Below are 16449 nucleotides of genomic sequence, written 5' to 3'. Positions count from 1 at the left end.
ACACCCAGATCCACACCCCCGCAGAACGGAATCACCAGGAAAATCCTTCCCCACACAGAACGGAGCAAAGTCCGACCATGGACTCACAGAGATCAAAGCAAAGTCCACACAGGGACCCACAAAGAAATAAACAAACTCCCACCAATGAACCAACAGCAGTAATAACTGATCCACAATCAACTACCACGATGGATCCCCAGGAAATATATAGTATGACCTCTCGACCAACAGATAAACCTCCAAAGCAGTTAGTATTCACTGAGACCCAATAACAACGTTTAGCCATTCCGTCCGATCGCACCATGAAACCAGAAGTAAGAGCTCTAACACAAGTATTCGGAAGGCAAAATAAAGAAGTACTAACCAACAATAGCGAAAACCGGATACAACATATGTAAACTGTACCCACAAAGAAAGAAAAGGCCAGATTTGCCAAACTCTCCTGGCTACAAACTCATAACTCTCTCAAAATCTCACAAACTATAGCAACCGAACCTACTCTTGAAGCTACAAACTTCGCAAGACTATCAATGGACATTACTGAAATTGAGTCAATCATGACCAACATTTAAAAAAGGAAGGACCTATTTGGTATCTCAATTGGCAAACAGCAACCGAACATAACATCTACCCCTTGCATAAAACCCTCGAACAATGACAACCCATCACAGTCCCACGTCAAAACTGAGAAAAGAAACTCCAACCTCGCACCACAACCAACAATGGCATACTTCACTTATGACTCAGAAGAAACGTTCAACACCCCAAAAACCCAATACTGAAGAAACTGTCAAAAAACAAGATTACAAATATCCCACCGGAAAATACACTCCAGAATGACTGTAATTATACGAGGCTACCAACGAACATGCAAGACTTGCAAAATATGCTAATCACAGTGCTATCGCAATCAATGATACCAATTCTCAAGCTCCAAGAAAACATGAAAGAAAACATCTGTGATCAAGCAACTCTACTAGCCATGACCCACACAAGACAAAGCTACATAGAAAATTTCATCACTAACATCGAAAAACACCTAAATATAGAAGCAGAGCAGTCAATTTGCTGGCAGCAAAGACTGTCTGAACTTGCAAGAAGCGATTGGCAAGAAAAATCTCACTTCACATCAGAAGTACTTGCCCTCCTAAAGGCGCATAATCAACAACAAGCACTTAAAGACTCACCTCAAGTTATTGACCTACCTAGACCACCTCTTCTAATCCCGCATTTGGCCCAACATACGACAACGCCGCCTTTACATACTCAAAGATGCCCCCCGATCGAAACCATCGAGAACTTTTCCATAGTTCAACCTACACCCATCAATGCTCTGAACAACCTGTTGACAGATTCATACCAAATCTTTTCACATTCGAAGAAAACACATGATAATAAACCACAATTGCTAAAAAAACAAAACAAGAAGCAAACGGGATCCAGAGCTTTTCTACGCACAGTGAAAAAATCAGACGAACAAAAAGCTCCTCTTAAGTAAACCTTACAAAAATCCCCGGTACCCCCCAGCCCCGGCGCGCAAAAATGAAAAATCCCACCGGACCATATACCAGAAATCGTTGAAGCAAATAGCATACCCCACGAGATATCTCAGATTGACGAAGATCTACTCAGTCTAACCACTCATGAAGATCCACAAACAACAGGGCACACCATGCCACAAATTCCGGCGTCGGCCACAAGTTTCATAATCATAGATGAATACTGCCCAGAATCCCCATCTTCCCAAGGGAATACCTATGAAGATATCTCGGACTCTCCCTTGAGCGTCACAACAGTAGACGAAACACAATCTGACCAATTAACTTATGACCAATATCCGTCAACACTATGGGATCAACTTCTAACAGCGAAATGGAAGAGTCTTGCATCCACCCATCATTCATAAATCCGCTACAGCAAAAACAATTGCACATAATCTGCATAGAAAATACATGGGAGCGAGGAGTTCTGCTTATTATAAACAGAACTAATGTGTTACGCCTGTTCCGAGTGATTCCGCAACTCAAATTACTAGTCAAGACATCAAATTGGTAACATTTAAAGACGAACTGCACCTGGATAAAATCTACATGGAGCTGGAACATCCAACTACGCTAGAACTAATACTCACAATGCATACCCAACTAAGAAAGCTGGGTTTCTCTTGCCAGTCAACCATGGAAAACATCTCAACCAGTAGATGGCCCCCTTACATCAAGACAACCAGTGAAAGCTCTGTAATACCCCAAGAGGCGAATGCAGATCCCAAGATAGGATTTCAACATCTTGAACGACCGACCAGCTGCGACCGGCCATTTAAAAGATACTATGATACAGATTTATCATATGCAAGAAATTCCTCTACATGTAGCTCATAACCATTAATCAATTCTGATTCTACATGGTCATTGTGCTCATGGAACACCAGAGGCAACTCACATCTCTTCAATAACTCTCCACGTGGATTTGATAACATGCAAATCATATGCCTACAGAAAGTGGCTTAGTGCAACACCTGCTTGCGAGGAATTTCTTACTCTTCTAAACCCAGCAATAACAAAAAATCAAGGAAGACTGGCTTCTGGTCTCTTAACCCTGATTAAGATCAATCCATACTGGACCATACTCAGGACAGAAAACATCAATCCCTGGATACAAATCACCACAATACAAACCACAGGAATACAGACTATGCCCCAAATAAATCTACTACCTAAAAGAGACGGGATCATACTCATAATACTGAACCTCTACTGGAACCCAGAGGCCATCACAAATGAAACTTTCATTGACGGGGTATTCTTGGCAATCGACAGACTTGCCACCAACCATCAATTAATTGAACTGATAATATGCAGAGACCTACATTTTCATCTATACGATCAAGAAGACTCCCATATAAACTAAAAGAAGTTATCAGTTCCAGCTAGAAGATGGATGAAAGAAATCTCCAATCGGAATCTCAAATTGCTCAACCATGCCACTGACAACTCAAACCAATTAATCCCAACATGGTCAAGAGGCAACTCCACTGCGATAATTGATTATATATTTATGTCACAGAACTTACATAGTCTAATAACAAAAGTAGAAACAATGCTCTCTGACAAAAGTGACCATAACCAACTGATCATACATGGCTCTGGAACACCAAGACTTATTAAGCCTTCCCCGCAATGCGCTCTGGAACTGATCAGCGCTTCAACAAGACTACGCATTTCGCATCAAGCAATGTCCACACTACCGACGACCTTCCAAAATACCAACCTGAAAGATCAAGACAAACTCAATTATCAATGGATATTGCTGCCTTTTCAAAAGCCAGGTCAGTCTCGACCCCAGACCCACCACGAACATGCCTACAACCAGGAAACGTCGGAAAGGAAAAAACAACTAGCAAAAGCTCTACGACAACTGAACAAAGACAAAACCAATGAAAACAGTGTTATGGCAAAACAATTTAAACAAAAATACTCAAATTGGTGGAAATCCCATAAGAGACTCCAACAGCAATTAGACGCAGAATCTATCCTGAACACCTACAAATCGCACAACACGAGAGAATTATGGAATCTACTCAACAACAACTCGCAGAACCAACCAAATTAACGGCTAATGTCTCCCAGGAAACTTCGACTCTTCACAAGTAGCCAGCAGCATCAGCCTTATCAAATCAAAATGGCATGTCATTGCAGACTACGACGATTTTCTCCAAATGATTAAAAACCTGAACACATCAAGAGCACCTGGACCTGATGTACTACCAATGCCACCATCAAAGACGATCCTCCCGTGTGGGCAAACCTGATGTGCAAACTGATAACTCGGATTAACGATATTAACCAAATCCCGAACTCATGGAAAACCGCAATTATCGTCCCAATACACAAGCAAGAACCACGAGAAGACCCAGTGAATTTTCGCCTGATCGCCCTCCTCGATCCCTTGGGGAAACTATTAGCATCCATTCTTCTAAAACAGCTAACCAAGTGGGTGACAGAAATAGGCAGATTTTGTGCCAGACAAACGGGCTTCACCAAGAATGTGGGAACCAACATCAACCTCATTTTACTAAACTTAATCAAGTATAAGGCTATCAAAAGCCATACCACAGTGCACACTGCCTTCATAGTCCTACATATGGCCTTTGACGCAATATCCAGAGACAAACTTTGGTCCAAACTGAGAACATGGGAGTACCCTACAACCATCTTGGAGCCAATTATACTTCTATATTCTGAAACGTCAATCAAAATCAGACTGTCGAAAGAAGGCGCCACCACAAACTCCATCCCGACAGTAAATGGCTTAAAGCAAGGATGCCCACTTGCCGCAAACCTCTACAATCTCTTTACTGCTGACATCGAAAAAAGTATAACAAGTAATCAGACAAATCCGCCTAAAATAAATTCCATCCCTGTTCCAATTATGCTTTACGCCGATGACATCATCCTTCCTGACAAAACACCATCAGGACTCCAAACAGCCTTGACAGCACTGAGCAAATACATGTCTGTGAACGAACTTGCCATCAACACCGGAAAAACAAAGACAATGACGTTAGCCAAGATCCCATATAAGAAGCAAAAACAGTCTACATTCATACTAGACGGAACACGACTAGAAAACGTCACCTCTTTCAAATACCTGGGTGTTCAGATAAACCAATCAAATCCAGAAGAACAATGGCTAGATAAAATAGAACAAAAAGTGCAATCACTAGCACGACAACGTTGTCTGATACACCACAAATATGGCAAATTCTCCTTTAAATCTATCGTGACATTCTACAGACAAAAATTCATCCCAATCGTCACCTATGGGTCGGAAGCAATACTCAATGCTAAATCAACAAACTGGATGAAGTTTGAGTCCATCTTCTGGCGAAAAATCTTACACCACCATCATTTCCGATGCCAAGAATCATGTATGAGATGGTAACTCAATCATTAGCATCCATTCTACTGTGGAAACAACTTGACATTTTGCGGAAACTCCTCACAGACGAAAAACTCCAGCCATTCAAATCTTGAGACACCATCCTAACACCCTAAATAACACAGTACTTCAAAAATGGATGCAGGATATCCGACAGGAAATGGCAAACAAGGACATTTCACAAGATCTTCTAACGATGCACCCTCAACATGCCAAAATCAACCTCCAACTTAATGATTGGATAAAAACCATACCAAAAAAAATAACTACGAGCAGAATCTGAACTGTACGGCAGATACCCGGAAAATACATGAGCTACCCAAATATCTCGTGCTCTTTCCAGATGCATCTATAAGATCAACTTTCCTCAGAATACGTCTGAATACGCTCCCAACAAGATCACACCTCGCCATCATCAAGCAGATCCCAGTCAAGGACCAATGTTGTCGCTTTTGTGATGCCCAAAAATCCATTGAAACCTTATTCCACCTTGTAATGAAATGACCTTCCCTTTCTATCCAAAGGAAACAATTCGGTGCCTTCTTCGAATTCTCTGAACAACAGATGACTACAGAAGAAAGATGGTCTACATTCCTAAGTGGGCAGAACAACAAATACACTTACACAATAACCCTATTTCTTCAAGCCATTCTGGACCTTAACAAATGAAATGATATTTTTTTTTCTCTCTCTTTTTTCTTCTAATCTCAACCCTGTTTTAAGTATCTCTATACAATGAAAAACTTTACAAATAAACTATATCATTTTATATTAAAAAAAAAACAGTGAAAAATGCATTCAATGCATTACAATTTAATTACAAACAGATAATACAAATCCTAAAGACAATTCATAAAGATTAACGACCCAATACAAAAAACAGACTAAATTGCGTGCTGAAATCAGTCAAAACCATTTCAACAAATTCTAAAAGGGCGATTAGCAATGGCATGTCATTAGTGTTTAAAATACGAAATCACAACTGATACATCCCAGTCACTTCACGAAAATGCATAAATCTATTCAACTTCACGTAGCGGAGATCCACAAGTGCGGGACACTCTATGTCTAAGAGTCTCAGTATCAAGACCTCAATGATGACATAACTTTTGGTCGGCAGGAAGCTTCTGCTAATGCCTAACACGTCCAATGACGGTAACAAGCTCAGTTTTAATCTTAGAACTTTAGCTCTAAAATCCAGTGATGGATGTTTGATCAAATAGGGATTAATGACATTACAATTGTTTACATTCCATTTAAAATGATCATTAAAACATCGATGTCGTAAAATCTCCCTTGTCTTAATCTGTTCATGTCTATTAAGTTTTAACTTCACTTTGTTGGGATTAGAACTAAGATTTTCAGAGAAGGGCTCTATCCTTTCTATCAGAGCTTTGCACTTGCATTTCTACTTCAAAAGAGGCTTACTTGTTCCTCCACCCATTTCAATTCCCAATTTCACATAAAGATCGACTGAAGGGGAGATAGTACTGAGGCATAGAGTTGTAACTCCTTCCACTCCACAAACATTCCCAGAGGTAGTAAGCCTAGTCCATATCTAATACCTATCATGGACACCAAGCTCGGAAGGTGCTGCACTTTTCTCCACAGGAGTGCCTCTAGCTTAGACCAAGGAATGTCCCCAGAAGTGGTCTCAGCACCAAAAATTAGTTTAGATACCACTTGCTGGCAGTTTAATCATTGGCAAAACTGAATACCTTCCAAATTTGCAATCAAACTGTATCAACTGGGAGGCCGATGCTAGCAATATTGTTATTTTCTCCCTATACATTGCCAGTTTGGTCTTGCCCCAATGAATACAGCTTCCCAGGTATTTAAAATCATTTGCCACCTCCAGGACTTGATTTAAAATACTCGATTTAAAAGATTTCCTTTTGGCTTCACCTGTGTTGAGGATCAATATTTTTGATTTTACAATGTATATGTTATGATCCAAGTTGACTAAATAGACATTAATACCGTCTAATGCCAGCTGCAAGTCAATTGGAATCAAATCGAAGATAATGGTATCATCTGCATGATTCAGATCCTGAATTTTTGTATGCCCAAACGAGACGAGTTAATAAGTTGTAGATCCCAGCAAGAGCACATGTCTTTAATGTAAAAATTAAACAGAAAGGGAGCCAGGATGGAGGCTTGGTGGGCCCCCAGTTTGTGCCAATTCATTGCATGCATATCCCTTATTTGTCCAGCCTAACCTTTATTTTCGTGTGCCTATGCAGAGCCCCTAGGATGCAAATATGAGAGGCTGAAAAGCCACAACTAAACATCTTTTTCCATAGGATAGCTCTGTTTACTCAGTCGAACACTTTACTACCGTCTAGGAACGCAAGATACAAGGACTTTTTCCGCACCCTTGCTTGCCTTTGCAACAATGAAACCACAAGATTATTCAGACCTGTTACCACTCCTATATTAAACTCAGCTTGATAAGGGTCCGCATTTCCAGATTTCATACCCTAACTTTGAACTTTGACAGGTGCATTTTGGCAAAAATGTGTTGCATCCAACAGCTAAATAGGTCTATAATTTTACATAAATACAGTTTTGAGAAACAAGGCTGAGAGGATTTTTGCCCACAGGAGCACATCCAATTTTAATGTCATTGTTGATAGCCCATTGAGCCCTGTTGCATTTGATTTTTTACTTCGATTAATCAGGGCAATTATATTGTCCAATCCCAATGTATTGCACCACGCCAGCTTGACCACTCATAATACGTAATATCCATCAGTAGAAGTGTAAAGCTCCTCGAAATGCGCAACCCAGATCTTCTTAGCTATTGCCTGTGCTTGCAAAAAGAACTCTACTCCTCGTGATTTAATCAAAAATCCAAAACATATCTGAATGAGTCCCGGAAAGACAGCACAACATCTAATCAGAATCCTTAATCCACATTAAGACTTTATGTATTTGCAGCTAGTTTTTAAATTTCAATTTCATGTTCCTTGTCTCAGCAAAAGGGAGAGGTTTTCTAATTTGTAGCATTCTTATATTCCTACACAAAGCTTTCTTGAGATTCTGCGCCTCGACATCAAAAGCATGTTTGTGTGAGAGAAAGTGAACCCCTTTTAACAGAAGCCTTGAGGATGTTAACTCACCCAAAGTAGTATTAATTGCATGCTCAAATTCCAGGGGGTCACATAAAAATGTTTTGGTGTTGTAATAGTGACTCTCAATTAAACTATGAAATGGGCCAACTATTTTATGACACCACCTCACACTCTGGTCTCTAGGATTAATTGAGACCTTCAAATGAGCAACTGGTCTTAATGTCAAGCTCTTTATTGGTACCACATACATCAACACTAAATGATCACTTAGGGCTGAGCGAAAAATCCTCAAGGCACTACCCTTAGCTTGCAGAGATGACAAGGCAAATATATAGTCCAGGATCGACCTTCATTGCCTATTGTACCATGGAATATTTTGGGGAACATCACGCTGGATTATGCCACTAAGGGGGACTTAATCCCATGTCGCAAATTGATGCGTAATCAAAAGACCATTTGTTCTCTATTTGCTTATGACATCCAGCCTATCAATTTTCAAATACCATTTATTGTTCAAACATTCAGATTTGTAATCACCTACTACAATTGTATAGGCTCCCTCTTCAGTGGTCTCACCAAGCATTAAAAATGAGAAATCTGCTAAAAGTTCATCCAAGACAACACTACTGAGATTAAAATACATATTAAACAGTAAGTATTTTTGCCATATCTTCAATTCAGGATCTTCTCATGTTAGCCGAGTCAACAGCACATCAGATCTCGCATTTTCTATTTGTCTCCCACTGTGAGCAGCCCATCCTATGGTCAGCTCTTCAAACCCTGCTTGGCACTAATAGCATATATTTTGTACCCTTTGATTTTGGGAGCATCTAAGATAAGAGTTTCCTGCAAACAGATAATGGTATAAGCTCCCATAATGTCCTTACCTTCAATAATATTTACATATGCTCTTGAATTCCAAGATAGTAAATGCACTTGAGAAGCTCATGCATCCTGGACAATATATGCTGATAATCTCTGCAAGAAGTCTACAATCTTATGCCAGCCATAGCTAACTTTTCTTTTTGGAATGTCATTACTTACTTTTCTGCTTGACTACGGGAAACAACCTGACTTGAGAGCCTTATCATCAGATGTTTGGCAGGTTCCTCCTCTAGAAACTTTACCCTACAGGACCTGCTGGGGGGATTATGAGACTCTGACCCAAGCTTCCAAAAACACTTTGTAACCCAAGGATGGTAAAGCTTTGCCTTCGGGCAGGATAGCATTCTTGATACTCTTTGTAGGTGTGCAAACATTAACCAGATCAACACATTAATCATAGACAAAATTAACCAGCTGAATATCTCTTGAGTTTACTAACCATAAGCTTGGACTTTCAGAAAAGAGCGATAGAATATGTTTACGATTAAGGGGATTTTTCCCAATTTTTCAAAACGACAGCTCAGATATAATTAGTAATACTCGTCCTCTTCCTTAACTCTCACCTTCCCCCCAACTTATATAGCCTCATTCAAATTAGTCCTTCCAGAACCACATTTGATATCATTAGAGCGCAGGGTATTTCTTGGTGGACTGTGACCCCATGGATGTTTTTTTCTGATTAAGAGCCATTCTCTTTTCCTTCATTGACCTAAATATTGGGAAGATCTGCTGTGGGTCTTCCCTCATTTTAAATGGATCAGCTGTAGGAATTAACACCCTCTTGGGCTGTGAGCTGAGGGGATAATCAAGATTACATTTTCCCTTACCCTTATCCACTTTAACCCGGCTTACATCCACATTCATCTCCCTGTGCTCTTCTTAACATTGATTGTGTATCACTACAGCACTCAAACTTGAGTACACCAAAATATTACTCATTTCTAAAGATCCCTCTTCCCCCATAATTGGGGTCATGTAGTTTGTGATAGTACCCAGACATTTTAAAAGACATCCCCCTTTGATAAAGCCCCTTGAACAGTAATTGCTTTGCTCTTTCCCATCCCAGCATGGCGGCCATCTGTTTTCACATGGGAGTGCCTGCCCTCCCCTCCCAGCTTGTACTCTGATTAGCCAGCCCTCCAACTAAGGGCTAATCACGGAAGCCGGCAGGCGGTGAAGACGGCACCCCACAAAGGCACAAAACTAGGCCCCATCACCAGTTGCTCCTGGCTCTTCTACAATTTAGCAGCAGCGCTCGCATCCTGCAACAAAGGTAAGCCCCCGATGGGCTCAGCAAAGTAGTTAGCACGCATTAAGCGATCTAAGTGTGCTAGCAAGACCTTTGCTACCACCTGCCTGACTTTCTTTGTACATCTCCAGGCAGTGCTTATTTCATTTTTATTTTGTATCATCTGTGTGCGATTTGTTTGAGAAGCCCAGTTGGGCTGTGTGGGCCCTGTCCCTGTTGCACCTCCAGCATGGCGGACATCTGTTTTCGAATGGGAGTGCTTACCCTGCCCTTCCAGCTGGTGCTCTGATTGGCCAGCTCTCCATCTAAGGGCCAATCACAGAAGCCAGCCAGCGGAGAAGGCGGCATCCGCAAAGGTCCACAACTAGGCCCTGTCCCCAGCTGCTTCTTCCTCCATTTTCAATACCGGTGCCACCGGAGCCTCACCAATTGCTCCTTGCACTTCCGGGAGGCAGCAGAAGCAGCAGTCGTATCCTGCAGCAAAGGTAAGCCCCTGATTGGCTCAGAGAAGCAATTACAACGCATTTAGTAATCTAGGTGCGCTAGCACGCCATCGCTAGCACCTGCCTGACTTTCTTTGTAGTTTTCAGGCAGTGCCTGCACTTTGTTTGTGAAGACCAGTTGGGCTGTGTGGGCCATGTCCCTGTTGCACCTAAGTGTGCTAACACCTGCCTGACTTTCTTTGTACATCTCCAGGCAGTGCTTATTTGATGTTTATTTCGTATCATCTGCATGCACTTTGTTTGTGAAGTCCAATCGGCTGTGTGGGCCCTGTCCCTGTTGCACCTCCAGAAAGGTAGCCATCTGTGTTCACATGGGAGTGCTTGCCCTCCCATTGATTCAAACAAACACTTACTCAAGGTTTTTTGGTAAAAGAATATAAATTTATTTACACAGTCAGTTTGAAAACATACACTAGCAAAAGCAGCTCAATATCATACACTAAGAAACCACAATTACACAACCGGTAAGTAACTGAACAAGTTTAGCTCCCCTGAATTGGGAGCGAAATGGCACTTCAGATACTTAACAAAGGGGTAAAAAGACAAGGTCATAAGAATAGACAGCACAAATACTTTCATAGGCACGGCAAAGGGTTTCAGTAAACTACAACCAGCAATTCAGTTCATAGACCTGGGCCAAAGTCAATGGTTCAGAGTCTTTGTATGGGATAGCACAGTTCTGGTAGTAAACGGTTAAGTCTTTGCCACAGAGTTTATAAAAGTTTGACGAATGTTTAGGGAAGGACAAGCCTTCAAAGTTGAGAACGTTTCCAAGAACTTTCGCAATGGCCGAAAAGATTTCTGGACCGCGTTTACACAGTATCTTTATATTGAAGACGAGCTGTAGCTGAGGCAGTTGTTCCTAGCAGTTCGAGCAGATCTCCATGTTCCTGAGCTTCAGTCATGGGGACAAGAAGAAGGATGTAGGAGGTTCCTGCACTGCCCAGGGATGAGGCCAAAAGCTTAGCAAGACATTGTTTTAAGGTATGAGTGCCTAAAAGTCCACAAGCTGGTTTCCTTCCCTCTGGCTATCCGGTTTTCAACAGCACTCTGATGAAAATTCAACCAGATGGGGACGGTGTCAAGGAGGCTTCGCGAGTTGGTTGTTTCCACCAAACTCAAGGGAAGAAGTTAACCTTGAAAGGCTTCTCTGTTGATGAAGTTTGAGGCAATTCGGACCTGCAGCAGGACTTTACCGGTCATCCAGGAGTTGCAGCAGTCGTCTTGCTTCAGCTCGTCTTCAGTTTTTTTGTTCCAGTGGTCGACTCTGCTTTCCAAGTCCCAGAGACCTGCTTTTAAACAGTTTTCCCCCATTAATTCCAGCCTGGCTGTCACTCATACAGCAGGGTGGCTATCCTTGCCAGACAGTCAGCCAGCCAATCACGCCAGAGTGCATTCAGGTCTCTGAGGAGACTAAGCACAGGGAGTTTCGAGCACCTCCCTCACATCCTGTCCACCCCAGACACTCAGGCGCCAGAGGAGGGTTTCAGCACTGAAGCCCGCCAAAGGCCAATGAACAAAGGAACCAAACCGGGTTTGGCACGTAGAGAAAAACACAAGAAGTACTTTTCCTAAAAGAAATGGCAAAAAAAGATGACTGGAGTCTGTTTCTACAGACAGGTCTGGGGTGCCATATTGAAAAACATGGCTGACCCGATTTTTAGCTAACGTTGTTAGCGGTCAGGAAAAATCATAGTAGTTTGATCTAAACCAGTGCCACCAGACATTTAAAGTAAGAAAAGGTAACATTTGACTGTTACATGAGTGTTTTGACTCAGGGGAAGCTAGGCAACACCTCCAGCACTCTGTTGGAAGATAGTGTGTGCTGGGTCTGTAAATTTAAAGATACCAGTAAAGTCAATTTAACTTTACATGCTCTGGGAGACAGTAGTCAGTCCCAGAGAAGGTATTTAAACCTTGGGAAGTCTGAAAGACATCACTGTGTCACAGCACTGAAGGTGCTGTGTGACACACAGAAAAGATGATGCCTATGGAGTTGTTTTAAAACTCCATACCCAAAGAACACAAAAGTAAAAGACACATCAAAATACATGAAAGAATGGGAAAAAAGGCTCACACTCTTCCCAGGTCAAAAAATCAAATCCTAGAAATCCAGAAAAGTTGTTGGGGGTCTCAAGAGGTAAGGGAAATTAACACATGTTGAGAATTCTATGTAACACCGGCAGGCAGAGAAGCCCCCCAAAAAAAGGCCCACAACTCGGCCCGTCCCCTGTTGCTTCTTCCTCCATATCCATTACCAGCACCACCAGACCCTCACCAGTTGCACCTGGCATATGCACGAGGCTGCAGGAGCAGCGCTTGCATGCTGCAACAAAGGTAAGCCCCGATGGGATCAGCAAAGTAATTACCACGCACTTAGTGATCTAAGTGTGCATACACGACCATCGCTACCACCTGCCTGACTTTCTTTGCTCATCTCCAGGCATCTTATTTCCTTTTTAATTTTGTATCATCTTTGTGCACTCTTTTTGTGAAGCCCGGTTGGGCTGTCTGGGCCCTGTCCCTGTTGCACCTCCAGCATGGCGGCCATCTGTTTTCACATGGGAGTGCCTGCCCTCCTCATCCATCTAAGGGCCATTCACAGAAGTGGGCAGGCAGAGTAACCGGCTCCCACAAATGCCCACAACTAGGCCCAGTCCCCAGCTGCTTCTTTCTCCATTTCCGATACCGTCACCACCAGATCCTCACCAGTTGCTCCTTGCACTTCCACAAGGCTGCAGGAGCAGCGCTTCCATCCGGCAGCAAAGGTAATCCCCTGATGGGCTCAGTAAAGTAATTCCCACGCATTTAGTGATGTAGGTGCGCTAGCATGCCATCGCTAGCACCTGCCTGACCTTCTTTGTAAATTTTCAGGCAGTGCTTATTTCATTTTTATTTCAATTTGTTTATGAAGACCAGTTGGGCTGTGTGGGCCTTGTCCCTGTTGCCTTGTCTAGTATGACCATCGCTATCACCTGCCTGACTTTGTTTGTACATCTCCAGACAGTGCTTGTGTTAAGGAGAATTCTCAAGAATGTGCTAATTTCCCTTACCTTTTGAGACCCCCAGCAACTTTGCTGGATTTCTAGGATTTCAATTTTTACCTGGAAAGTGTGTGAGCCTTTTTTCCCACTCTTTCATGTATTTTGATGTGTGTTTTACCTTTGTGTTCTTTGGATATGGAGTTTTAAAACAACTCCATGGGCATCATGTTTTTCTTGTGTGTCACACAGCACCTTCAGTGCAGTGGCACAGGGGTGTCTTTCAGACTCCCCAAGGTTTAAATACCTTCTCTGGGACTGACTACTGTCTCCCAGAGCATGTAAAGTTAAATTGACTTTACTAGTCTTTTTAAATGTACAGACCCAGCACACACTATCTTCCTCTAGAGTGCTGGAGGGGTTTCCTTGAATCCTCTGAGTTTAAACACTCATGTAACAGTCAAATGTTACCCTTTTATACTTGAAATGGCTGGTGGCAGTGGTTTGTAACAAACGACCATGATTTTTCCCGACTGCAAACACTGGTAGCTAAAATCGGGTCAGCCATGTTTTTCAATATGGCGCCCAAGACCTATCTGTAAAAACAGACTCCGGTCGACTTTTTTCACCGTTTCTTTTAGGAAAGTTCCTTCTTGTGTTTAACTCTGTGCGCCAAACCAGGTTTGGTCGCTTTGTTAGTTGTCCTTTGGCAGGCTTCAGTGCTGAAGGCCTCCTCTGGTGCCTCAGAGTCTGGGGTGGACAGGATGTGAGGGAGGTGCCCGAACCTCCCTGTGCTGAGTATCCTAGGAGCCTTGAATGCACTCTGGCGTTATTGGCAGGCTGGCTGTACGACAAGGACAGCCAACCTGCTGGGTGAGTGACAGCTAGGCTGGAATGAATGGCAGAAAACTGTTTAAAAGCAGGCCTCTTGCACTTGGAAAGCAGAGTCGACCACTGGAACGAGAGAACAGAAGACAAGCTGAAGGAAGAGGACTGCTGCAACTCCTGGATGACCGGTGAAGCCCTGCTCCAGGTCCAAATTGCCTGAAACTCCATCGACAGAGAAGCCCTTCAAGGATAACTTCTTCCCTTGAGTTTTGTGGGAACAACCAACTCGCAAGTCACCTGGACACCGTCTCTATGCTGGTCGAATATTTTTCAGAGTGCTGTTGAAAACCGAATGGGCAGTGAGAAGGATACCAGTTTGTGGTCTTTAAGGCACTCACACCTTAAACCGACGTATTTACAAGCTGGTGGCCTCTTCCCTAGGCAGTGCTGGAACCTCCTGACATTCTCCTTCTTGTCCCCATGACTGAAGCTCAGGAACAGCGAGATCTGAAGGAACTGCCAGGGACAACTGCCTCAGCTACAGCTCTTGTTCATTTAAAAGATACTGCGCAAACACGGTCCAGAAATCCTTTCTGCCGCAGTGAAAGTTTGTGAAACTTTCCCAACTTGGAAGGCTTGTCCTTCCCTAAACCGACTTATAACTTTTCGTCTGACCAACTACTTCTAAAAACCATGGCAAAGACTTAACCGTATACTACCAGAACTGTGCTATCCTATCCAAGACTCTGAACCATTGACTTTGGCCCAGGCCTATTGAATTGAATTGCTGGTTGTAGTGAACTGAAACTATTTGCCCTACCTTTGAAAGTATTTGTGCTTTTGATTCTTTTAACCTTGTCTTTTTACCCCTTTTTAAAGTAACTGAAGTGCCATTTTGCTACCACTTCAGGGGAGCTGAAATTGTTCAGAAAGTAATTGGTTGTGTATTGTGGTATATTAGATTGTGAAATTGAGCTGCTCTTGCTAGTGGAATGTTTTCCAACTGACTGTGTAAATAAATGTATATTCTTTTATCAAGAAACCTTGAGTAAGTGTTTGTTTGAACCACTGTGATTGCTAGTCCTTTCTGTAACCTCTTGTACTGCTCTCTTTACTGTTGAGATGCTCAGCCACTGCTACCACATTACTGTGTAGAACAGGCGTGTACCAAAAGTGAAATTGTACTGACACTTGTAGTCTGAATTTTGTGTAGTGTTCCCAAAGGGTACTGCATGTGATTCTGCCTAACAGCTTATTTGATTTTTATTTTGTATCATTTGCGTGCACTTTGTTTGTGAAGTCTAGTTGGGCTGTGTGGGTCCTGTCCCTGTTGCACCTCCAGAATGGCGGGCATCTGTGTTTACATGGGAGTGCTTGCCCTCCCCTTCCTGCTGGTGCTCTGATTGGCCAGCCCTCCATCTAAATGCTAATCACAGAAGACAGCAGGCAGAGAAGCCGGACCCCCACCCCCGAACTTGTACATCTGGAACTTTTCTCTCCCACCAAGAATACTTGTGAGTCATATCCTGGACATTTTCATGCCTTTTTACTAACTAATGCAGTTGTTGAACCTGCCTTTTTTTGTTTACTATATCCCTTCTCCCTAGTGCATTTCTGTGCTTTTTGGTACTGGTGTGTTTGTAACCACTCTTCGACCCCATTTTGCATTGCATTTCAGTGCTTTTGGGTAATTCGAATCCTGGTGTGCTTTTAACAACTCTTCACTCCATTTTTGGTACTCAAGTGTTTCTATTGCATCTGTTTTCGAGCTCTCTCTGGCTACTAGGCCACCGGGTGAGTTTGTGTTTATGCTGTGCAATCTCTCCTCTAACAACCATCCTATATCTCCACCACCCCTATGGCACTCACCATCTCCCCTATCTATTCTAGTTGCTATACTATCACTTATCCACCCTCTGTCACGAAGTCTGGAAGGAAGATTTTTAAAAACATATCCTGACCACTACCCATTTCAGACCCCTACGTCAGCA

This window comes from Ambystoma mexicanum, chromosome 2p (genome assembly GCF_040938575.1).
Source record: "Ambystoma mexicanum isolate Mex_15411 chromosome 2p, UKY_AmexF1_1, whole genome shotgun sequence".
Taxonomy (NCBI): Eukaryota; Metazoa; Chordata; class Amphibia; order Caudata; family Ambystomatidae; genus Ambystoma; species Ambystoma mexicanum.
Note: the sequence above shows the minus strand (reverse complement) of the source record.